The sequence below is a fragment of the Pleurodeles waltl genome, chromosome 7 (assembly GCF_031143425.1).
Source record: "Pleurodeles waltl isolate 20211129_DDA chromosome 7, aPleWal1.hap1.20221129, whole genome shotgun sequence".
NCBI lineage: Eukaryota > Metazoa > Chordata > Amphibia > Caudata > Salamandridae > Pleurodeles > Pleurodeles waltl.
Window position 1 is genome coordinate 1,457,396,193 of NC_090446.1, and position 25,180 is coordinate 1,457,421,372.

Below are 25,180 nucleotides of genomic sequence, written 5' to 3' on the forward strand. Positions count from 1 at the left end.
CAGGTTCTCTGATGAGGAGCTCAGGGTCATGGTGGAGGAAATCGTCCGGGTAGAGCCACAGCTATTCGGATCACAGGTGCAGCACACTTCTATAGCTAGGAAGATGGAGCTATGGCGAAGAATAGGGGACAGGGTCAACGCAGTGGGACAGCACCCAAGAAATAGGTATGACATCAGGAAGAGGTGGAACGACCTACGGGGGAATGTGAGTTCCGTGGTCTCAAGACACCACCTTGCGGTTCAGCGGACTGGCTGCGGACCCCCACCTCCTCCCCCACAACTAACAACATGGGAGGAGCAGGTCTTGGCTATACTGCATCCTGAGGCCCTCGCAGGAGTAGCAGGAGGAATGGACTCTGGTAAGTCAAATCTTAACTATTACATCCCCCACCCTACCTGCATGCTATCACATACCCCCACCCTCACCCCCACCCCCATCACTCCAACTCCTCACAAATGTCCCACTATCACAACCCACCCATCCCAACACCAACCTCTGCATGCAACTACAAAGCATGGACACCCATCACCAATGCATGGCCACTGCACATATCCACACACACCCTTAAAAAATGATCACACAAGGTCCCACACAAGAATGCAAGTACTGGGGTACACGGTCACCCACCCATTGCACACCATGCCACACACAGATGTAATAAACATCCTTTTATACCCCTGCAGGACCCTTACCCAACGTCACCGGACAGGAGGGTCCACACATGTCCACACCACCAACAGAAGAGGCCCACAGTGATGACAGCAGCTCTGTCCAACTGGATCTAGATGACCAGCCCAGCCCATCGGGGACCTCTGGACAGTCGGTTCCCCTGACACAGTCACAGGCCACCACAGAGCTTCCCACCCCTGGAAACACCAGCACAGCACCCACCAAGCTGGCCCATACCTCTGTCCCCAGGACACGTCAATCAGCAGTGTGTCCACCACTACAGGGAACCCAGGCTAACCCACCACCCCAACAACAACAGGGACCTGGGGGCAGTGGCAGTGGGCACACGGTCCAGGGGACGGAGGCCCAGGAACACAGGGGAACTGGGAGGGCTACTGTGCGACAGGGGGAGGACAGGCCAAGGGAACCCACTCTCCACGAGGCCCTCTCCAACATCATGGGAGCCTACCACTATTCCCAGGAGACGATGGCAACGGTACTGGCCAAATTTCAGGAGACCCAGCGCCTGCAGGAGGAACAGTATTTGGGCTTCAGGGAGGAACTCAGATCCATCAATTCCACCCTGGGCACCATCGTAGGGGTGCTGAAGGAAGTCCTCAACACCAGGAGGGAGACTGTGGCACAACAAGGGGCCCCTGACACTAGCCTGGATGATGAACTGCCCACCACCTCTGCTGGCGCTAGTGGACAGGAGGCACCGCCACAGGACCACCACACCAGCACCCCACCCCCTGCAGAGGGTGAACCACCCCGCAAACGGTCCCTGAGATCCAGGACAAAGACAGAGAACGATGCCAAGACCCCCACCAAGAAATGAGACCACCCTGAATGTCATCCATCTGTCCCACTTTGTCACCCTGTCCATCCTCAAACTGCCCCAGCTCCACGTCCTATGCCCATTTGGGCAATGCACCTGTGAGACTAATAGACTGGACTCTGCCATGGACATTCCTCAACCATCACCCCTCACCATTTTACAACCCCCTCCAATATTGAGCACTTACATAAACACCCTTGAAGCACAAAACTATCTGGAGTCAGTCTGTGATTTCGAAATAGTGTATTAGCAATTACAGTGTCAAAATGTCCTTTTAAATGTAATGTCAACATACCTATGTCACACAGCTCTAGTCCATGAGGAAACAAAGCAGATGTCACACAGTGGAAACCACATCTGTGAAATCGTAAGGGAAAGTGACAACTCAGTGACCATACACTGGGTGAAAACGACAGACAGTTGAGAGGTAGTAGTGTTAAAGTACATGTAGTAAGCAGGTTTGTATTCTTACCTGTTTCTCACTGGAAATATTGCAGGATCACCGAGTTCCTGTTGTCGATGTCCTCTTCTTCTGCTTCCTCGTCTTCACTGTCCACAGTCTCCACAGCTGCAACAACACCGCCATCTGGACCATCCTTCTGCAGAAAAGGCACCTGTCATTGCAAAGCTAAGTTGTGAAGCATACAGCAGGCCTCGATGATCTGGCACACCTTCTTTGGTGAGTAGAATAGGGATCCACCTGTCATATGGAGGCACCTGAACCTGGCCTTCAGGAGGCCAAAGGTCCGCTCTATAATCCGCCGAGTTCGCCCATGGGCCTCATTGTAGCGTTCCTCTGCCCTTGTCCTGGGATTCCTCACTGGGGTCAGTAGTCATGACAGGTTGGGGTAACCAGAGTCACCTGCAAATGGTGAGGGACAACTGTTAGACACACACTAACCTGTAGGGATATCCCCAGACCCAGACAACCATTCCCACTGACTTGCTTCCAGGTGCTCACCTAATAGCCACACACGGTGCCTCTGGAGTTGACCCATCACAGAAGGGATGCTGCTATTCCGCAGGATGTAAGCGTCATGCACTGAGCCAGGGAATTTGCCATTCACATGGGAGATGTACTGGTCTGCCAAACACACCATCTGCACATTCATGGAATGATAACTCTTCCGGTTTCTGTACACCTGTTCACTCCTGCGGCAGGGTACCAAAGCCACATGTGTCCCATCAATGGCACCTATGATGTTGGGGATATGTCCCAGGGCATAGAAGTCACCTTTCACTGTAGGAAAATCCTCCACTTGAGGGAAAACGATGTAGCTCTGCATGTGTTTCAGCAGGGCAGACAACACTCTGGACAACACGTTGGAAAACATAGGCTGGGACATCCCTGATGCTATGGCCACTGTTGTTTGAAATTACCCACTTGCAAGGAAATGGAGTACTGACAGCACCTGCACTTGGGGGGGGGATTCCTGTGGGATGGCGGATAGCTGACATCAGGTCTGGCTCCAGCTGGGTACACAGTTCCTGGATTGTGGCACAATCAAGCCTGTAGGTGATGATCACATGTCTTTCCTCTATTGTCGACAGGTCCACCAGCGATCTGTACACCGGTAGATGCCGCCATCTCCTCCCATGTCCCAGCGGACGGTGCCTATGAAGGACAACAGCGAGCACAGAGTCAACCAACTCAGAGGTACATACCCACAGCTTACACAGTACACCATTCATAATCCGAAATAAGCATGTATGAGTGTTGAGGCAAGGCCTAGGTATGTGTGACGCAGTTAGAAATTAAGCCATGTGGGCCCCTGAAATGGCGGCTGCCTGACCTGTAAACTGGGACAATGGGATGTGAGGTAACTGCGCTGGCGTTGTACACTGTCGCAGTAGGCGGTCGAAGACCGCGGCGCAATTCTGCATTGGTTAACATTGGACCCTATGGGTCCCAGGGGCCAATGAGGATGTACGCCGGCAGTGACGGTACGCACCGCCGCAGACGTGACCGCCATTTTCTATCTGTTCAATTACTCGATACCTGATCTTCGACAGGAGAGGACCTACACTGCAAGTGCTGCTGTGACCTCAGTCTGGAAGAGACAATGGCTTGTGCGTTTGGGGAAAGGGCCCCTGCCTTCACATCGGAGAAGTTGGAGAAACTCGTGGATGGGGTCCTCCTCCAGTACACGCTACTCTACGGTCCTCCAGACAAACAGGTAAGTACACTGGGAGCATGCTGTATGGGCTATGCCTGTGTGGAGTGGGGTGGATGAAAGATGGGGTGGGGGGAGATTGTGGCGTGCATGAAACAACGGTGAGTGCATGTGCCACATGGCAAGGGTAGGGATGGGGGCCAATGACTGTGACGGTGCAGTTGTTAATAACTTTTCTTTTCCCCCTGTACAATTCATGTAGGTCAGCGCCCACCAGAAAAAGGATATTTGGCGTGCCATCGCCAAGGACGTCCGGACCCTGGGGGTCTACCACAGACAGAGCACCCACTGCTGTAAGAGATGGGAGGACATTTGCCGCTGGAGCAAGAAGACGGCGGAGGCCCAGCTAGGGATGGCCTCCCAACGTGGGAGGGGTGCCCGTCGCACCATGACCCCCCTGATGTTCAGGATCCAGGCGGTGGCGTACCCGGAGCTGGATGGGTGCTTGAGGGCATCACAGCAGCCACAAGGGGGTGAGTACACTCTCATTCTGCTGATTTTGCGCGCAGTGGAGGTGTCTGGGTGGGGGAGGTGGGCTGTGGGTTTCCCTAGGCCAGGGCGTGTGTGCTAGTTAGGTCCCCTTCTTCTGGCAGACCCTGTGGCACCCCACCCCACCTGTGTACACTGCCAAGTACACCTAGTCAGGCTCCTGTGTCATCCATGTGTGCAGATGTCGGCCATAGCCTTGTAGGCCATGTCCCAGGGATTGAACAGTAGACTCCAAGTGCGCGGCGGAGTGCAGGGGGCTTCTGTGTCTGTCGTGTCTGCCAACGGTAGCGGTAATGCATGCACTCAACATGTCTTTCTTCTGTCGTCCCCCCCTTTTTGTGATCTCCCTGTTCTTGTGTGCATTAACATCATCAGGCGGAAGAGCAGTGGCACTGGAGCAGGAGGGAGCTGCATCCCACATGGCCCTGGAGGGCGAGACAACGGACTCGAAGTTCACCAGTGGGACGGAGGATGAGGGGAGCTCCACGGCGGGGACAGGAGCTGAGACCAGTGATACGGACTCGTCCTCTGATGGGAGCGCCCTTGTGATGGCGACAACATCTGTGCCCCCTGCATCTACAGGAACAGCCGCCACCCCTCCTACCAGCACTGCCCTCCCAGCAGCCCCTCAGCCTTTGCCCCATGCCCGCTCACCCAGGAGGGTGGGCATCACCTTCGCCCCAGGCACCTCAGGCCCTGCCCCAGTCACCCCTGCTGCCTCAGTGAAGAGGCCATTGACCTCCTCAGGTCCCTCACTGTTGGGCAGTCTACCATTTTGAATGCCATCCAGGGTGTAGAGAGGCAGTTACAACAGACAAATGCATTCCTGGAGGGCATTTATTCTGGTCAGGCGGCCCTTCAGCGAGCTTTTCAGACTCTGGCCTCAGCACTGATGGCAGCTATTGTCCCTGTGTCTAGCCTTCCCCCTCCAACTTCCTCCTCACAGACCCAATCCCCTCTACCTCAGCCTATCCCAAGCACACCTTCAGACCAGCATGCACACACCTCAACACACAAGGGAAGCTCTGGCAAACATAAGGACCACACATCCCACAGGCACTCACGCCAGCATCACACACATGCAGACACACCAACATCCACTGCCTCCACTGTGTCCCCCTCCTCCTCATCTCCCTTCACCCTCCCAGTCTCGCCTACACTCACACCTGCATGCACTACATCTACAGCCACTACTTCCATCACCAGCACGCACACCACCACACCCCGCTCATGTGCAGTCACCACCCCCACTGCCATTCACAAGTCCCCTGTGTCCTCTCCCAATGTGTCTGTGATGCCACCTCCGAAGACACACAAACGCAGGCACAGACCCACCCAACAGCCATCCACCTCACGACAGCCTCCAGCGCATGCACCTTCACCCAAAGTCACCAAACGAACACCTCCTACAACCACAACCTCTTCCTCCACTCCCAAACCCCCTCCAGCTACCCGTCCCAGTATTCCCAAGAACCTTTTCCTGTCCAACCTTGACCTCTTTCCCTCACCTCCCCAACCCCGTCAGTCTCCTAGGGCCCGACTCTCCAGGTCCCAACCTAGCACCTCAGCCACAACATCTCCGGGACCAGTGGTGCCTGTAGTCACCGGAATCTGGAGTGCACCGGCCACCAGGGCAGCCAGTGTGGCACATAGCCAGAGCACGGACAGTCCCCCACCTGTAAAACATCAAAAGTTGGCCAGTGCCCGGCGGGAGAGGGGGAAGACTCCAGCCACCAAAGCCGCTCCCAGGGGTACAGGTGGGAGTGTGGAGTCAGCTGCCACACCTTCCAAGGTGGGGAAGGGCCACAAGAAAGTCTGCAAGTCTGGGAAGAGCAGCACGGCGGAGAAGACCGCCATCATCCCCACTGCCCAGGAGGCCACCTCCAGCACCAGCCCAGCTGCCCAGGAGGCCACCACAATCATACCCGCTGCCCAGGAGGCCACCGCCATCATCCCCGCTGCCCAGGAGGCCACCGCCATCATCCCCGCTGCCCAGGAGGCCACCGCCATCATCCCCGCTGCCCAGGAGGCCACCGCCATCATGCCCGCTGCCCAGGAGGCCACCGCCATCATCCCTGCTGTCCAGGAGGCCACCAGCAGCCCTGCTGCCCAGGAGGCCACCGCCAGCTCCAGCCCAGCTGCCCAGGAGGCCACTGCCAGCACCAGCCCCGCTGGTCGCCAGCACCAGTCCCACTGGGCCAGACAGGACCGCCAGCACCAGCCCCGCTGGGCCAGACAAGAGCGCCAGCACCAGCCCCGCTGGGCCAGACAGGACCGCCAGCACCAGCCCCGCTGGGCCATGAAGGACCGCCATCAGCTGAGTCACTGCCAAGGACCACGCAGCCACAAGCACCGCTGAACAGGACACTGCTGGCACAAGCACCACTGAACAGGACACCGCCGCCACAAGCACCGCTGAACAGGACACCGCCGCAACAATCACCGCTGCCAAGGACACCGCCGCAACAGGCACCGCTGGCCCATGAGCGCCAAGGGCACTGATGCTACTGAGTCCGTCACAAGCAGGATGAAGCACTCTGGGCACAAGGCCCCCTCCAGAACCAGTGGAGAGATACATCCACTACCTCTGTCCTTGGCAGGAAGAAGCACTCTGGGCACAAGGCCCCCTCCAGAACCAGTGGAGAATCACATCCACTACCTCTGTCCTTGGCAGGAAGAAGCACTCTGGGCACAAAGCCCCCTCCGGAACCAGTGGAGAATGACATCCACTACCTCTGTCCTTGGCAGGATGAAGCACTCTGGGCACAAGGCCCCCTCCGGAACCAGTGGAGAGATACATCCACTACCTCTGTCCTTTGCAGGATAAAGCACTCTGGGCACAAGGCCCCCGCCAGAACCAGTGGAGAAAGGCATCCACCTGAGAGACAGGATGGAACAGTGGGCAACCCACCCACTGTAGAGTCTTGAGAGACTGTAGCTTTGCACTCCCCAGGATAATGCAGTGGGCAACCCACCCACTGTAGAGACTTGAGAGACTGTGGCTTTGCACTCCCGAAGATGGAACAGTGGGCAACCCACCCACTGTAGAGACTTGAGAGACTGTGGCTTTGCACTCCCCAGGATAAAGCAGTGGGCAACCCACCCACTGTAGAGACTTGAGAGACTGTGGCTTTGCACTCCCCATGATAAAGCAGTGGGCAACCCACCCACTGTAGAGACTTGAGAGACTGTGGCTTTGCACTCCCCAGGATAAAGCAGTGGGTAACCCACACACTGTAGAGACTTGAGAGACTGTGGCTTTGCACTCCCCAGGATAAAGCAGTGGGCAACCCACCCACAGTAGATTCTTGAGAGACTGAGGCTTTGCACTCCCCAGGATGGAACAGTGGGCATGTGGCCCCCTCATGGATTTGGCGTTGTGCACTCAACCGGCTGTTGTGCCCCCCTTTCCCTTCCCCCTGAGATGCCTGTTTTATTGCTATCTGATGCCCCTGCAGTGTTCTATCCGTCATGTTCGGGGATTGAGTGTGGGCCTCGCCCATGCCATGTGGGCCCAGTGTTCCACGGACTTCAATGGAGCAGTACCTGGACTACTCTTCTTGGTGTATATATTGGTTAATGGTGTATATATATTTTTGCGTCCTGGATTTTAATAGATTACATTGGTTCCACTCATTTGCTTTTGTCTTTGAATTCTTCCTGGGGGTTTGGGGGGTGTAACTGTAATGTATCATGCTGTATTAGTGTGTGTGTTGTAGTGGGTGAGGGTGGGGGTGGGGGTGTTGCGTGTGTGTGTGTCCCTTTTTTAACTCCCCCTCTCCTGTGTCGTAGGTGCAGTACTCACCGTTGTCTCCGCTGCCGGCGTTCGTGCTCCTGGTAGAGGAGCAAGAAGATGAGGGCTGGCAGGATGTGGAGCTCGGGTTCCATGGCGTCCGGATTCCTCTTGGGGTATGTAGAGGTGAGCGTTTTCCCTTCGGATTCCTGTTTCCGCCGTGTTTTTGTCCACGGTGAATCCGCCCCGGAAAAGGTGGCGGATTGGTAGGTTGTGATACTGTGGGCGGTACATTATCCTCCGCCTGTCTGTTGGCGGTGACCGCCAAGCTGTTTGTTTGTACCGCCGTGGCGGTCGAAGTGTTAAAGTGGCTGTCTTTGTTGGCGGTTTCCGCCACGGTCGTAACTGCAATTTTTTTACCACCGGCCTGTTGGCGGTCTCACTGCCGCTTTAACACTGACCGCCAGGGTTGTAATGACCACCAAAGTTTCTTTCAAGCACAAAGTATCTGCTTTGATTGAAATATCTCCGCAAAGGGCCGCAGAGGAGGAGAAGTGTGGAAACAAAGGCGTGTGCCTTGATTTCTTGGGCTGCACACGGTCGATGCGTCATTTAGTTTACATGCAGGGACGGCTGGGCGTCGATTTGCAGCGCTTGGTCGTGGATCCTCTTCAGGTTGCGAGGTTTTCAGACGTCCCAGGGGCTGTGTGTGGAATCCTGGGCTTGTGACAAGCTCTGCGTCGTTCTGGTGGGCGGTGTGGGGAAATTTCTCCCTCACGGCAGGCACTGCGTCGATTTCCTCTCTGGAGGTCGGGTGTCATCGTCCCAGGTCAGCTGTGTGTCGATCTGGTGGGCCGTGCGTTGAAGTTCCGGTCGCACCGCAGGTGCCGCGTCGATCTTTTCCTTGCGAAGTCGAGCGGTGTCGTCCCGGTTCGGCGTGCAGTGAACTATTCACCGTAGAACAGGCTGTGCGTCGTTTTTAGCAAGCTGTACATCGAATTTTCGCCGCACAAGGAGTCCAGTTGCAAGAGAGAAATCTTTTTGGTCCTGAGACTTCAGGGAACAGGAGGCAAGCTCTATCCAAGCCCTTCTTCACCACAGCCAGGGAACAGCAAGGCAGCAGGGCAACAGCAAGGCAGCAGTCCTTCACAGAAAGCAGTCAGGTGAGTCCTTTGGGCAGCCACGCAGTTCTTCTTGGCAGGATGCAGGTTCTGGTTACAAGTTTATTCTCCAGGAAGTGTCTGTGAGGTAGAGTCTCTACCCCAATAAGTGTCTAAAGTCTGTGGTTTTGGGTCCTCTTCTTATACCCATTTTAGCCTTTAAAGTAGGCTTGCTTGAAAGGAAAGTCTCACTTGATTGTGAAATCCTGCCTTGCCCAGGCAAGGCCCGAGACACACACCAGGGGGTTGGAGTCTGCATTGTCTGAGGGCAGGCACAGCCCTTTCAGGTGCGAGTGACCACCCCTCCCCTCCCTCCTAGCACAGATGGCTCATTGGAATATGCAGGCTACACCCTAGCCCCCTTTGTGTCACTGTCTGGAGAGAGGTGCAAACAGCCCAACTGTCAAAGTAACCCAGGCAGGGAATCCACAAAAAGTCAGAGTCACAAAAATGATTCAAGCAAGAAAATGCCCACTTTCTAAAAGTGGCATTTTCAAACACACAATCTTAAAACCAACTTTACTAAAAGGTGTATTTTTAAACTGTGAGTTCAGAGGTCCCAAACTCCACATGTCTATCTTCTCTCAAAGGGAAGCTATGCTTTAATCATATTTAAAGGCGGCCCCCAGGTTAACCTATGCAGAGAGATAGGCCTTGCAACAGTGAAAACCGAATTTGGCAGTATTTCACTGTCAGGACATATAAAACACATATTATATGTCCTACCGTAACCATACACTGCACCATGCCCATGGGGCTACCTAGGGGCTACCTTAGGGGTGTCTTACATGTAGGAAAAGTGAAGGGTTAGGCCTGGCTAGTGGGGACACTTGCCAAGTCGAATTTACAGTTTAAAACTGCACACACAGACACTGCACTGACCTGTCGCTGTTGGCTTTTGAACTCTGAGCACTTTACCACTGCTAACCAGTGCTAAAGTGCATATGCTCTCCGTGTAAATTGTATGTAATTGGTTTATCCATGATTGGCCTATTTGATTTACTAGTAAGTCCCTAGAAAGGTGCACTAGACGTGCCAGGGCCTGTAAATCAAATGCTACTAGTGGGCCTGCAGCACTGGTTGTGCCACCCACATAAGTAGCTCTGTAATCATGTCTCAGACCTGCCACTGCAGTGTCTGTAAGTGTATTTTTACACTGTAAATTCGACTTGGCAAGTGTACCCACTTGCCAGGCCTAAACCTTCCCTTTTCTTCCATGTAAGGCACCCCTAAGGTAGGCCCTAGGTAGCCCCAAGGGCAGGGTGCAGTGTATGGATAAGGTGGGACATATAGTAATGTGGTTTATATGTCCTGACAGTGAAATACTGCCAATTTCGTTTTTCACTGTTGCAAGGCCTGTCTCTCTCATAGGAGTTTGGGGTCCCTGAACTCACAATTTAAAAATACATCTTTTAGTAAAGTTGATTTTGAGATTGTGCGTTTGAAAATGCCACTTTTAGAAAGTGGGCATTTTCTTGCTTAAACCATTCTGTGACTCTGCCGTGTTTGTGGATTCCCTGTCTGGGTCAGTTTGACAGTTGGGTTGTTTTTCACCTCACACCAGACAGTGACACAAAGGGAGCTGGGGTGTAACCTGCATTTCCTGATTAGCCATCTCTGCTAGGAGGGAGGGGTGGAGTGGTCACTCTCATCTGAAAGGACTGTGCCTGCCTCTGACAATGCCGGCTCCAACCCCCTGCTGTGTGTCTGATGCCTTGCCTGGGCAAGGCAGGATTTCACAAGTAGGTGTGAGTCCCCTTTGAAGAAAGGTGACTTCAAAGACCAAAATGGGTATAAGAAGGGCACCCAAATCTACAGACTTTAGAAACACTTCTGGAACCAAGAGGAACCTCTGTCTGGAGAAGAGCTGATAGCTGAGGAAGAAGAGCTGCCCTGCCTATGACTGTGCTTTGTGGAGCTATCCTGCAGTTGCTGCTTCTGCCAGAGTAAGAGGGCAAAGACTGGACTTTGTGTGCCTTCCATCTTGTGAAGAAATCTCCAAGGGCTTGATTTAGAGCTTGCCTCCTGTTGTTTGAAGTCTCAGGGACAGCAAAGACTTCTCTTTGCCAGCACCTGGAGTCTCTGGAGAGACTCCTGCTCTGACAAGTGGTGCCCTATCCAGTCCCTGGGCCCTTGAAAGGAAAGCTGGTGGAATCCAAGGAAATCGACTTCAGACCGACGCCAATGCTGAATCCGGTAACGCGCCTGCACCTGACGCCGTGACCTTCGCTGGAACGCAACGCTCTTCGCAGGCCCGACGCCGCAGCAGCCCAGCTGAAGTCCGCGACTCCGTGGAAGTTGCCGCACCACGTCGTGACCGATGCTGCTTGAAGTGCGCGGATTCAACGTTTTGCACAGACGCCGCGATCCCCGACTTCGCGCATCGGCTTGTTTTCACTCTTCACCAAGGGTACTGTACTTGGGGGTCTACACGACTCCGTGTCCAGCGCCGCTGGTGTCGGCTTGTTGGGAACGACTCCGTCACGACGCCGTGCTAACATCTCATCGAAGCATTTTTGTTTCTAAGCGCTATTTTTGAGTTTAATCTTTAAAAATTCATAACTTGACTTGTGTATGTCGGATTTTTGTCGTTTTTGTCTTGTTTTGTTTAGATAAATATTTCCTATTTTTCTAAACTGGTGTTGTGTCATTTTGTAGTGTTTTAATTAAGCTACTGTGTGTGTTGGTACAAATACTTTACACCTAGCGCTCTGAAGTTAAGCCTACTGCTCTGCCAAGCTACCAAGGGGGTAAGCAGGGGTTAGCTGAGGGTGATTCTCTTTTACCCTGACTAGAGTGAGGGTCCTTGCTTGAAGAGGGGGTAACCTGACTGTCAACCAAAGACCCCATTTCTAACAGATATGTTCTGTGAAAATGCAAATTCGATTATTAAAGTACGGTCTTGAAAGACACTTGCAAACACTGCCCCTCGCAGTGGATGCGCAGGCCTGTGCGCCTGACTCTTGCAAGAGGCTCGCAAGAATCACCCATGCAATGTATGGGAGCATCATGGCTCTCGCAAGTTTCTCTTAAGAGTCATCAAGAGGGGAAAGAAGGGGCATTTAGTACAAACAACATAATGAAACTATAGGGTATCTCTGAAATGAGCTTTTTTGGTAACACGTTGAACAACTGTTTTTGTGTTGTTTTACATTTTTTACTTTTTTATATATTTTTTTTAAACTGAGAGTGAAAAACAGCATCTCCTTCAAAACAAAGAGGAAAAAATGTAGAAAAAAATGTTTTAAAAAACTACTACCAAGGTGGGCATTTATGATACTGAACAAGCCTGTCCTCTGCACCCCTGCTTGTTTCAGAAGAAAAAATAATCTCCTTGCATAAACAGCAAAAAAGGGCTTCGTTCAGATAAGCCGGGTTGTTATCTGCTTGCTCAGTGAGTACCTGGGCATGCACTCTGTCACCAGGTTAAAAATATATGGATGTCCCTGAGGAGTTATTAATCTCCACAGCACTGTCTAACACAGCCCGAGCAAGGCTTTCAGGGTGTATTGGTCCCAAATGTCACCACATCTGAGTCGTATCAATGGAATATTGCCAGTTCCACCTGCCCATGCAGAACTCTTTTTTGCATATTTTAAAAATTACATATTTGCAGACATTTTCTTCCCACCAGGCCTCATCCGAAACAATTGCCAGACCAAGGAACACCTGGGTGACTGAGGTAGCTGATTTGTAGGAACAGGAGTAGGGTTCTCATCTGAATCAGATGATGAACACAGAAAATATGCAAAGTCAGAGGTAGCCAAAATGGTGTAATCAGAGAAAAACCCAAAAGGCAAATGATGCTACAAGCAAATAATCTTTCTTTGCTAAACAAAGACATCCATTTGAACCAATCACAACCTTTTCTTGGGATGTCTTTCCTTTCCTGGGCATCTTGCAGGTGTTGCAAGATGCCCGCAAGATCTTTAAAAAACAGAGAACTTTCTTGATATCTCAAATGCAACAATACATCAACTGTTTTTGTACTTTAAACAGCACTTCTCATGTCTTACTGCCTTAAAAAAACAACAGAAATACACTGTTATGAACTTAATTCCAAATGTATAAACTCACAAGCGGATCACGAGAGCCGGACAGAAAGTACAGCCCCTTCGCAGTCCACGCAAAGGAGTGTGTGTTTGGCTCCTGTGATCATCTTGGAAGCCGTAAGTTTGGATATATGTGTATATATATGTGCTCGAGTTATGATATGTTTTGACCAACAACTATAACTGTAAGTTATGCCTATAAATGTAGAATTTCTAATGTTTGTGTAGGTTAATTTGGTTTTGTATAGAAAAAAATTAATAAAGTTTTCCTAAAATTGAAATGGGTCTGCTGGTTGAGGGGGGTGAAACCCTTCTCAAGCAGCAACCACAATCCTTGTCAGGATGAAGGCACAGGCAAACCCTAAATCAACCTGTGCTAAACCTTCTGCACAGAGCAGTCAGGCTTAACTTAGAGGCAACGTGTAAAGTATTTGTGCAAAACGTCAAACAGTAACACAGTGAAAACACACAACAAAGGTGTCCCACACCAGATTGGAAAATAGAGTCATTTTTATTAAAATGACAAAAGTCCAATCAGTAGAACCAGGGATATTCAGCTTTAAAGAGTTTAGTCACAATATTGCCAAAAAGCACAAATTATCAACTGTAGATATCTGATTGCACTAGACAGGGACAAAGTCACATGTTCAGGTCGACTGCGATGGAGCGCAAGCCATCTACAGGTTTGCAGCTAGGCCAGATGAACAAAGTACCCTAAATCCTGGTGTGTGGAGCATTTTGAGACACCATGTCGAAGATTCGTCGAGCAACCAAAGGGATGCATCGGTTCTGAGACGCAGGTAGGCTGAAGTGCGAAGTCCCACATTATTGTTGACAATCCTGATGATGAGGGTTTGCGATGTGAAGGCCAGCGTTGAGGATGTGTTGCACATTATAGGTGGAGCCTCAGTTCCAAGTAGCTATGAGGCTGCAATGCAGAATCTGGTGTTATTATCGAGGCTTCTGTCAACACAGGATGCTAGAGCCTGCACAAGGATATCTCACGCAGTAGTGGTTCTAATGAGGTGACAGGCTTGGATGCGGTGCAGGTCTTTGCAAAGGAGAAGATGCATGCAGCAGCAATGGCAAATGGGGTTTGCTTGTGCAGCAGAGGAGATGAGTTGGTGTTACTGGATCCACAGAGGCTGGTAAAACAAATTAGGTCCAATTCCAAAGGTCTAGGACTTGGATGGCACCACTTGTCAGGGTAGACTCACAGATGTAAGAATCCAGATGCAGGGATCAAGATTGTTATAGACTTTTGTCACTGAGGCTAGTCAGTGGGCCATATAACTACCCCTTGGTGTCATTCACATGGTCCTGGGTTCAACAGATGAATGCCCAGTCCATTGTACCCAGACAGAAGGTCAGCAGGCAGCAGGTCAACACAGCAGGGCAGCAGCACTTCAGAGCAGCAATCTAGCAGAGTGACAGTCCTTTCAGCAGCAGAGCAGTCCTTCCTGTCAGACTATCCACAGGTCCATAAGTGTACTGAAGAGTTGGTGTCTGAGGTCCAATATATAAACCCAGTCATGCTTTTGAAGTGGGAGAATCTTCTGAAGGTTCCCCTTCGAAATACGCAGAAGTCCTGCCTTCCTGGTCCTGGCTCCAGATTAACTACAGGGGTATGCAGCCTTTGTATGGAGGCAGGACACAGCCTAATCAACTGTAAGTAGGGCTGTGCCAATTTCCTCTCTCCCATCCTACCAGCGATGGCCCAACCAGTATAAAGACGTGGAATCCTGTTCAGGTAAGGTCTTTATTTTGTTAATCTCAACAGGACACAGCGACTGCCACAATCTTCTTCCTTTACCATGTCCACCTGTCCCTTCAGCAGTTCCCCAACTGCATTCAGGCCCATCACCACATTCCTTCTCCACGGTTACCCCGTGTGATGAAGCCTGCACCATACACAAACATCATATAATGTCCACAAACTGAGACCCAACACATTGTCCCATATATATATATTGCATCAACTTCCGCCTTAAACGCCTCCTGCTCTTCTGACCCCGGGACTAACTACAAGGTAAAGAGAAGTGGCACTGTGCCGGCGCTGTTCTTTGTATTGCACTTTCTTGCTACTTTGTGGCTGGGTAGTGCGTTGCTACAGAACGCTGTTATTGTGGATAATATCGTATTTGAACTTCTCCGGTTCTTTGTACATACGGTTGCGTCTTCGACGCTCAGCTCCTGTGTATTTCACTGCCGCGTTTGACATCTGCGGCGTGGTAATTGGATATCTCTACAATATACTTTTTTTGTGGAGCTGCACTTGAATCATAGCCGGGCATGGGAGATTGTCAAACGGAAATAGACTATTCAGACCCGCTTTTCTTTTCCTTCCGTGCGGAGCACTTATTTTGATCGTTTATCTTATATCGGCTTGTGTGGACCAAACAGTTGTGATTTCTTCTTTCACCGTTGTCGGAGGGACCCGGAAGGACGCATATGCAGGCTTGGGATATGTCATTTGCCTCGCTGGTGTTCAGAATTAGTTTTTGAATTAATACCCGATCGTGTGCAATACAGTTACATCTGCCACTTATTATTTTTACAGACAATAATTCCTGGCGTATCTGGGCAAGGGGAACTAGGAACCTTCCTAGGGGATTCACGGTTTCTGTGAATTTCAGTTTGATCTTACTCATTGCAGCAACCCTGCATGATGGATGATGATATAGAGAATGAGAGGCGGTAGGCAGCACAAACATTATTTTCTAAAGACACAGGGGGTCATTCTGACCCTGGCGACGGGAGCACCGCCAACAGGCTGGCGGTGCTCCCACGAGCATTCTGACCGCGGCGGTTCAGCCGCGGTCAGAAGCGGAAAGTCGGCGGTCTCCCGCCGACTTTCCGCTGCTCGGGGGAATCCTCCATGGCGGCGGAGCGCGCTCCGCCACCATGGGGATTCAGACACCCCCTACCGCCATCCTGTTCATGGCGGGAAACCCGCCATGAACAGGATGGCGGTAGGGGGTGCCGCGGGGCCCCCGTAAGAGGGCCCCAAAAAGAATTTCCGTGTCTGCCTAGCAGACACTGAAATTTGCGACGGGTGCTACTGCACCCGTCGCACTCCAGCAACTCCGCCGGCTCCATTCGGAGCCGGCTTCATCGTTGCTGGGTCTTTCCCGCTGTGCTGGCGGGCGGCCTTTTGGTGGTCGCCCGCCAGCACAGCGGGAAAGCCAGAATGGCCGCCGCGGTCTTGTGACCGCGGTGCGGTCATTTGGCGGTAACCGCATGGCGGGCGGCGACCGCCGCCCGCCGCGGTTAAAATCAGGCCCACAATGAGGAAGAATCCTCACATATTCTGTCAGGAAAGTAACAATGATTTAAATGTTGTACTACATAAATTGGAGAAATTGAGCAAAGCCGAAATATCTAAATGGTGGGATGCTACATCTTTGCAAAATTATGTAGATCAACAAATGGTCCCAAGGGACCTGCGTATTTTTATCACACCATCATATGAGACACCCAATCCAGAGATGCTAAAGGAATGGGCAGAAAACTCAGCTTTGAGCTCTAGACATATGCTTCAGTTACTTATAAAATATGCGTGGCAGGACCGGAAAACCCTATTAGGGGATATTAAGAGAATAAAAGACGATTTGGATTCACGGTCTGAGAAGGATATGATATCCAAATTTATGGAGACAATGAACACCAGATTTAAGAAATATGAGGAGGAAATTAAAATAAAAAAACAACTAAAATTACATAGAGATATAGGGGATTATGAAAGCGGAAGAATTCTGACTTTCAATAGAAAATATGATCATTTATACAAGTCATCCCCTGTCCGCCTCCCTACGATGGAGAGACAATCCTCTTTGGAAACTGATGTAGAAAGTGCAAAGGAATCTGATATCCCCAGTTCTACTGAGAGTGAGAAGTCTATTGAAAAGTCACCAACAAACCAGCAACTTTTTTAGACGAATATCGCCTGCTGCGACGCGGCAGGCAAATATCCAAGAACCAACAAGGACTAAGTTCCAATTACAAAGGCAGGACATCAGGCCGAAGAGGAAGACGAGGCGGAATCAGAAGAGGCGAGAGAGAGTCAGAAATCGTAACAAAAACAAATTTCGATATGGGGCAAGTAGGAAAAACAACAAAAAGCTCCAACCCACGAACATAATGGATGAAAATATGGTGAATAAAACTATTGTGAATTTATCTAACTTTGTGCTATCTGAAAGTGATAAATCTACATTATGTTTAGGCCTCTCTTTCTGCCCTATAGAACGTTTTAATTATGCCGAGACAAGGATTGACTTTTTTAAATTTATTAGGAAACTGAAGTTGAGAAAATGGTTCAAACAAAAGAATTCCCCTGTTGTGGGTGCTGAGGGCTCTCATAGGGATGTTTCCCATGATGTGCTCAATATCAGTGATGTTGATTCTTTGATTGCTTTGTATGAATTAGAGAATGATGTTGTTGACTCCACTACAACTAGAAGTGTTTGCCAAATTCTTGATGATCTAAATATTACGTATGATCTGTCTGTTCCCACTGGCTTTAAGCCCAGATCTACATTCTTTCCTATTATGAACCACGATAACATTGATACATTCTACGATTTGGTGGTTAAAGATTTGACACAATTTCGCCACAAAACATGGTTCAAACCTAAATGTAATTACAATCTAACACAATCCCAAAAGAAATTGATCACATCTCTGGCAAGTGATGCAGACACAATTGTCTGCCCGGCTGATAAAGGTGGGAATATTGTACTTATGGAAAAACATTGATGAAGTTGTGTCAACTTAATAACACCCAATTTTATAAAGTTACCACCAAAGAAGTATATACTAACAGTATTGTGGGGATTTGGCAGTTGCTTATGGAATGGAAAGATAAGGGCTTATTACTATGGGAAGAATATTGTTTTCTAAAAAGAAATTTTCCCAAACTACCGGTGCTGTATATTCTTCCCGAGATTCATAAAAATAGGACCAATCCACCAGGAAGACCTATCGTATCTTCTTGTGGTAGTGTTTTGGAAAATGTCTCTAAATATGTTGACCACTTTGTGAGGGAATTTGTTGTCAATCTTCCCTCTTATGTTCGTGACACTAAGGATTTTCTTGGGAAACTTGAGGGCAGATGATTTCTTGTTAATAACCTTGGATGTCAATTCCTTGTATACTATTATCGACCATGAAAAAGGCATTGCAGCCTGTAGACATTTCTTAGATGCCAGATCATTGAAATATCTGGCACACACTGGAATGATAATAGACATGATAAGATATTGCCTGATGAACAACTTCTTCTTGTTTAATGGGGTCCTTTACCAACAAATCCTTGGGACTGCGATGGGCACCTGCTTTGCTCCGAGTTTTGCCTGCCTATTTTGAGGCTGGTGGGAAGAGAATATTTTTAAAGATGAAGAAAAATATCCAGAAACCAGTCAGGCAATTCTATGGCTAAGATATATCGATGACCTTTTCATTATTTGGAAAGGTTCTGAGGAAGAAGCTTCCCACTTTGTTCGTAAATTAAACAACAATGATTTGAATATAGGTTTGACATACAAAATGAGTAGGTCTTCTATTGAGTTTCTGGATACATTGATAAAGATTGATGTAAACAAGGTTAATACTGAACTCTTCCGAAAGTGCACAGCAGGTAACAGCTTACTACATGCATCTAGTGGACACCCAGAGAGCCTTAAGTGGAATATCCCCTATGGAGAGTTGCTAAGGGCTAAAAGAGTTAGTAGTACTAATGAAGCCTTTGAAGCTGAGCAGAAAGAGATGATCTTGAGATTCAAACAACGGGGGTACCCTGACTGGGTTATCAAAAAAGCAATTGATAAAATCAAGGTTATACAAAGAACTGACATCCTTTTTGACAATACTCCCAAACAAAAGATGGACAGTAATGATGATATCAGACTTATCATGACTTATAGTGATGATACAAAACAAGTTAGGAATATCATTGGAAAAAATTGGAAGATATTAAAAAGTGATCCTGTTATTGGTGATTTGATATTAAATAGACCTCAGATCACGTACAGAAAAGGACGTAGTTTACAGGACATGTTAAGGTCTAATGATATTACCACCGTGTCACAACTTAAACAACATGGCTTACAGGTTTTTTTTCCCTGTGGGCATTGTAAAGCATGCCGTAACAGTGTGATGCGTAAACAATATGCACTATGTAAACCTGGTAAAAATAGGCCAATTAGCCAATTTATAACATGTAGTACTCCGTTTGTTATTTATGTATTGGAGTGCCCTTGTCAAAGATGGTATGTTGGCAGTACCAAACACAGTGTTAAGAAACGGATTATGGAACATATGCGAGCCATAACTGCAGTTGATGAACATTATCCTGTAGCGAGGCATTTTAAAGAAAAACATAATTCCGATTGGACTCAGTTGTCGTACTTTGGCATTAAACATGTCCCTCCATCTCATAGAGGGGGCAATAGGGAACTACCTCTGAGGAAAAAAGAGTCAAAGTATATTTTAGATTTAGAGACAAAGATACCCAAAGGATTGAACATTGGGGAGGAATTGAATACCCATTTACATGATAATTGAGAACTAACCATAATTGGGTTCTGTATTTTCAACAGGATAATGTGTAGTTGACCAACCTTAATGAATTTTAATGATTCCTAATGACTATAAAGTATTTATAAGAACTTAACATCTATTCTGGATACTAATATAGTGTGTTAACAAGGGATGTATTTTTCACTTTTGTAATTTTACTTTTATTTTTATATTTAATCTTCTATTTATTGGATTTGGGGATAAATGGTCATTTATTATATGTATTTATGTGTTTTTTCAGATTTAATGGGTCGGATGAAACTAATGCTGCTTTCTACCTGCTACCACGCTCTCTCTCTACATTGCACGTTGTTGGGTGTTGTCTATGCTGATTATCAGATAAGAAAATGTTATAGAATCTGTCCGATATTGCTGATCTGTCTTATTAACATCAACTGTATAAGCAGTGATATAGGGGTTTTACTATTGCAGTTAGTGTGGTTAAGGTTTTCAACTCATTTTTACATCGCTTGGTTGTAGTTCACCATTGGACCTATAAGTAATAATATTTAATTATAATATATGAGTCTGGTGGACTTTCAATCTATGATATAATTTTTTCCTTCCATCCATGCATGCCATTTTACCCCATTATATATCTATCTTTACGGTTCCATGATTGCAGAATTATGTATTTATATATTTATATATTTATATGTCTATATATCTATACATATTTATTTATCTATATATGTGATAATTGTGTATAGTGTTACAGATCTGATGAATTATTGTAACCTAGATATATTTTTCTATGAGGTTGTAAGTAATTTTTTATGAGGTATTGTATTTAAGGTTCTTTTTTTCTTCTCTTACCTGATATCTGCTGTTGTTTGTCTCATTTCTATGTCTATGACTGGTTAGTATTTAACAATGGTGGATGGGTGATTAATAACAGGTGACCAAGGCTGCCGTGTCAGCCGAAACGCGTTGTGTTTCGATTAAACTTGTCTTTCACTTTACCTGAATCCTGAGCGTGCTGATATACTTTTTTCTTTTGTTGTTGGATTTATTATACCGGCTTGCTCGTACCGGTCTCTGCACCACCCCTCTTGGGCCATTGAGTTCACTTCGAGCGTTTGAAGTTGACTATATATATATATGTATATATATATATATATCAATATATATATTTTTTTTTCTTAAACATGCTTGTGCAACAAAATTAAATACCTTGAACTAATCTACAAACATGACTGCACAGAATTACTTCTGTATCCCTTAACTGTGGAAAACAAATTCCTTCTGTTCAACTTAAATTATCTACTATATTGTCAATTAATAAAACCTGAATTGCATAAACAATAAACTTTATACATGTAGACAAAACCAAAATAAAAGAATAGTTTTACTTCTAGAGCAATTCCCCTTATAAAAATAAACAGAATAAACAAAATTAATTAAGAATATACTCCTGGAATCTGTTTGGTATTTTCTTCTGCCTTTCGGATATTTTTCGTAAAGGATTTTTGCTGACATGTTCTTCCAATTTGTTATCATCTTCTAAACTTTTTCCCCTTTGATCACTACTATTTTCTTCTTTCATGTCATGAACTTTAGACAGTTTCTCTTTGTTCCACCATTTACCCTCTTCTAATTCAATTCAAAGAAGCTTTATTGCGGCTACAAGAGCCAAAAAAGCGCGAGCAGTAATAAATACAAATAAATGCACATGATAAAATAAAATTGCAGGTAAATATGGTGATAAAAGGGAATGAAATATAAATAAAAATTAAAATGGAATAAAAATGAGATAGAATAAAATGGAATGAAATTAGAAAAAATGAAATGAAGTGAAATGCACTCTGCAGGATGTTGGGACAGTCTTATTTGGAGTCTTTGTCCAGGAGAGTTTTCCCTCTAATAAGCCAACTAGCTCCGAGGAATTTGGCGATAGCGATCACTAGCGTTGGTCTGGTGTCTGATCTAAGGATTCGCAGAGCTAGCGCAGAGCAGCGTGCTCCCAGTAGTCTGCATGCCGGGGCCAGCCATTTCCTACGGGGGGCAGTATACGCGGGGCATGCAAAAAGGAGGTGAGGGAGATTCTCCACGGGGGCTTTGCAAGCAGGGCATGCGGTGGATTCGTTGTGTGACCAGCTGCTGGTGAAAAGTCTTAATGGGAGTGTTCCAATGCGGAGCTGGAAGTACAGTTTCCTTTCCCTTGGGGCCGTGATTAGGTCCCAAAAAGTTTCGTACTTGCATGACTCTTTTAGGTTGGCAAAGTCACAAGATAATGTAGTGTGGAGTGCAGCCCGAGTGTCTTCGTTGTTGGCCCTTTGCCAGTAAAGTTTCTTTAGTTCGCTTTTCGAGGGAAAGACTGACGTGGCTGGTGAGTTCCAGAGATCATCGATCCCGATAGAGTGGAGTAAATCCTTGATGGATCGTAGCCAGGGGATTCTGTGCAGGTGATCGGCTTTTAGGATGACCTGTAGAGCTTCGGTGAAGATGACAAGTTCCGGAGTGGTCCAGAGACGCCGCCAGTACAGCAGAGGTCGCAGGCGGGCTTTGTGACCAATGCGTTTGATGCCGAGGTCCTTGAAAAGAGGGAACAGTGGGGTGCTTAGCGGAAGGGACACAAGGTTTCTTAAGAAGTTGTTTTCAGCGGTGGTTAGGTCTTGGGTTTTGGTATAACCCCAAAGTTCAGCCCCGTAGAGCGCTGAGGAAACTGCCTGGGCTTCGTATAATTGTAATGCTGGGCGAATTGGTTTTGTGTGTGAGAGGTGGAAGTTTTTTAGTAGAGCCCCAGTTGTATGTCTTAATTTAAGGGCTTGTTTTCCTATGTGTGGCTTCCAGGACATGTTGTCAGTGAGTGTTATGCCCAGGTAGCTAAAAATGCCCACCTTCTCGAGTGAGGAGCCCTCTAGAGTAAATTTCCCTTTGAAAGATCTGTGGGGATTAAGGGTCATTAGTTTGGTTTTCGTTGCATTGATTTCGAGTCCCTGGGATGAACAGAAATGCTCGAAGCACGCAAGGAGTTTCCTTAGACCACTAGGGGTCTTAGATATCAAGAGAGTGTCATCGGCAAAGAGTAAGACTGGGATTTTTTGTGTGCCAAGTGAAGGTGCGTCAGCCTGCAGACTGAGGAGGGAGGGGACAATTTCGTTGATGTACAGGGAAAAGAGGGTCGGGGCAAGTACGCAACCTTGCCGCACACCCCTAGAGACGTGGATTCTATCGGTAAGTTGGCCCTTGTTGCCCCACCTGACTTGTGCGTAGTTGTCCTCGTGGAGTCGTATCAAAATGGCAAGGATGTGTTCCGGGATTCCCATCCGAGAGAGAGTGACCCACAGTTTGTTGCGAGGTACTAGGTCAAAAGCAGATTTGAGATCCACGAAAGCTACATAAAGGCTGCCTTTACCGATGAACACTGTTTTCCAATATAATAATAGGAATCTGAGGGCTTGATCAGTGGTGGAAATCTTCTTTCGGAAACCGGCTTGGAGGGGGCTAAGGATATCGTGGTCAATTATCCATTCTTCTATCTTCCCTAGGAGGCAGTGGCAGAAGACTTTTTGGACACAGTCAATTAGACTAATGGGTCTATAGTTACAGGGAAGAGATCTGTCGCCCTTTTTAAAGATTGGAATAACAATGGCCGCTTTCCAAGAGTCGGGAATTGGCGCCCCAGATGCTATTGCGTTAGCTAGAATGGTGAGATATCTTGACCAGGATGCTAGGTCTGTTGAGAATAGGTCTGCTGGGACGCAGTCTGAACCAGGGGCCCTGCCGCGTTTTAGAGTGCTTAGAGAGTAAGTTATATCACTTTGGGAGAACAACAGGGGTGCTGCGGTGGTTGGTGCTAACGAGTGAAATAGGAGGGGGCCCGTACAAACAGAGGTGGGGCTATCATGATCAGGGGAGTACAGACTACTAAAGTGGGCTATCCAGTCTCTTGGGGCAATATTGGTTGTGATGTCCAAACCACTGGTTTCGGGGCCTCGCGCTGCCAGGGACCAGAACAGACTATAATTTCTCTTGCGCACAGCGTCGCTGAGTGATGTCCACCATTTGCTATCTTGATCACGCTTGGCTATGCATATTGCAGATTTATAGGACTTCCTAGCTACGCGGATGGCGATGGGGTCCTTGGATTTAATGGCTTGAACTAGGCGCTTGTTTAGGGACCGGCACGTTTTGTTGAACCAGCGGTGCCTGGCTTTGGGTCGTTTGTCGTCGTGGGCTGGGGGTGCTGAGAAGTGGGTTGCAATATCCCTAAAGCAGGAGGTGTGGATTGAGCTAATTTCCTGGTGGGGTGTTGCAGAACCTGCCTCTAGGTCCCTTAGTGTGGATTTTAGGGTGTTGTTGGCAGCATTGATGAGTGCGGGCCGGGCCACAATATTGACCCATTTTAGGTGTCTTTTGTTGTTGGCCAGGTTAATACCCTCGGGTGCTACTGCTGCGGGGTTAGACGTGGCTGGGAGGTTACCTAGGGCTAATGTGTGGACAGAAAGAGGGTTGTGATCACTTTCGGTCCTTTCGATGATTGTCATATCGATGACTAGAGGCCATAATCTTATATCGAATAGGCAATAATCGATTCTGCTGGTGTGGTTCGTTTTGTTGTATGTGTGACTACCGTTGGTGTCTGAATTAGTTCTGCCATTTAGCGCCCTGAGTCCAAACTCCATGGTCAATGATTTTACCTGAATCGCAACCGACGTCCACCTTTTGATGGGTGCAATGGACAGGGCGGGGATAGACCAGACTTGATCTTCCTCGCGGGTGGACCTGAGATCGTCCCAGTCAAGGGGTTCGAATGTGACGTTGAAGTCCCCAGCCACAATGGTTTTATGATGCCGGGGATAATTTTGTAAGAGGGCTACGAGGGCGCAGAGGGTTTTGGAGACTTGACCCCCCCTGACCCCTCGAGCGTAGATATTAAAGATGTTCACCACAGAGTCAGGCCCAAAGGATAGACGAAGGCCTAGCAGGTCGGGAGAGGGGGTAGGTAGCTGTGATATATGGCAGCTAAGTGATGTTTTGATCCAGATGGTCAGACCCCCTGAGGGCCTGCCTCTCGTGCTGGCCACAGCGGGGATGTGGAAATTTGAGTAGCCTGTTCGGAAGAGTGGGTCGAGTGACCATGTTTCCTGTAGGAGACATATGTCATGTTCGTCAATAAATGAGGAGAAGGATGGAAGGGGAAGAATAGGTTTCAGACCTGCCACGTTCCATGAGACAAGTCGTACCCCAGATTGTGACTGAGTTGTCCTACCTAAATGCCCGGGGTTTTTGAGGTTGGCTGTCAGGGGTTGGTTTGGCAGATGTGGCTGGGGGAGCAGGGATGGGTTGATGCCAATGTTTGCCCGTGAGGTTTGTGGTGGTTGGTGATGTTCCTCTGTTGGAACAGGCCTGGTCCTGATCAAGGAGATGCTTGCGGGCCTAGACAGCAGCTCTAGGTTTGGTGGGCAATGTGCCTGCAAGATGGGTGGAGCATCGTTGTCATGATTGCTCGGTGAGCCGGAAATGGTCGCGGTATCATGGG

At 48.3% G+C, this 25,180-nt stretch overlaps 1 long non-coding RNA gene across 1 annotated transcript in view; it reads left to right on the forward strand.

Moving 5' to 3' along the window:
• LOC138247434 (uncharacterized) overlaps positions 1-25,180 on the forward strand; it is a 72,076-nt gene that overhangs the window by 7,021 nt on the left and 39,875 nt on the right. The window contains exon 2 of the long non-coding RNA XR_011194503.1: positions 14,166-14,264. This is a non-coding gene — a long non-coding RNA (uncharacterized lncRNA). The remainder of the gene's footprint in view (positions 1-14,165; positions 14,265-25,180) is intronic.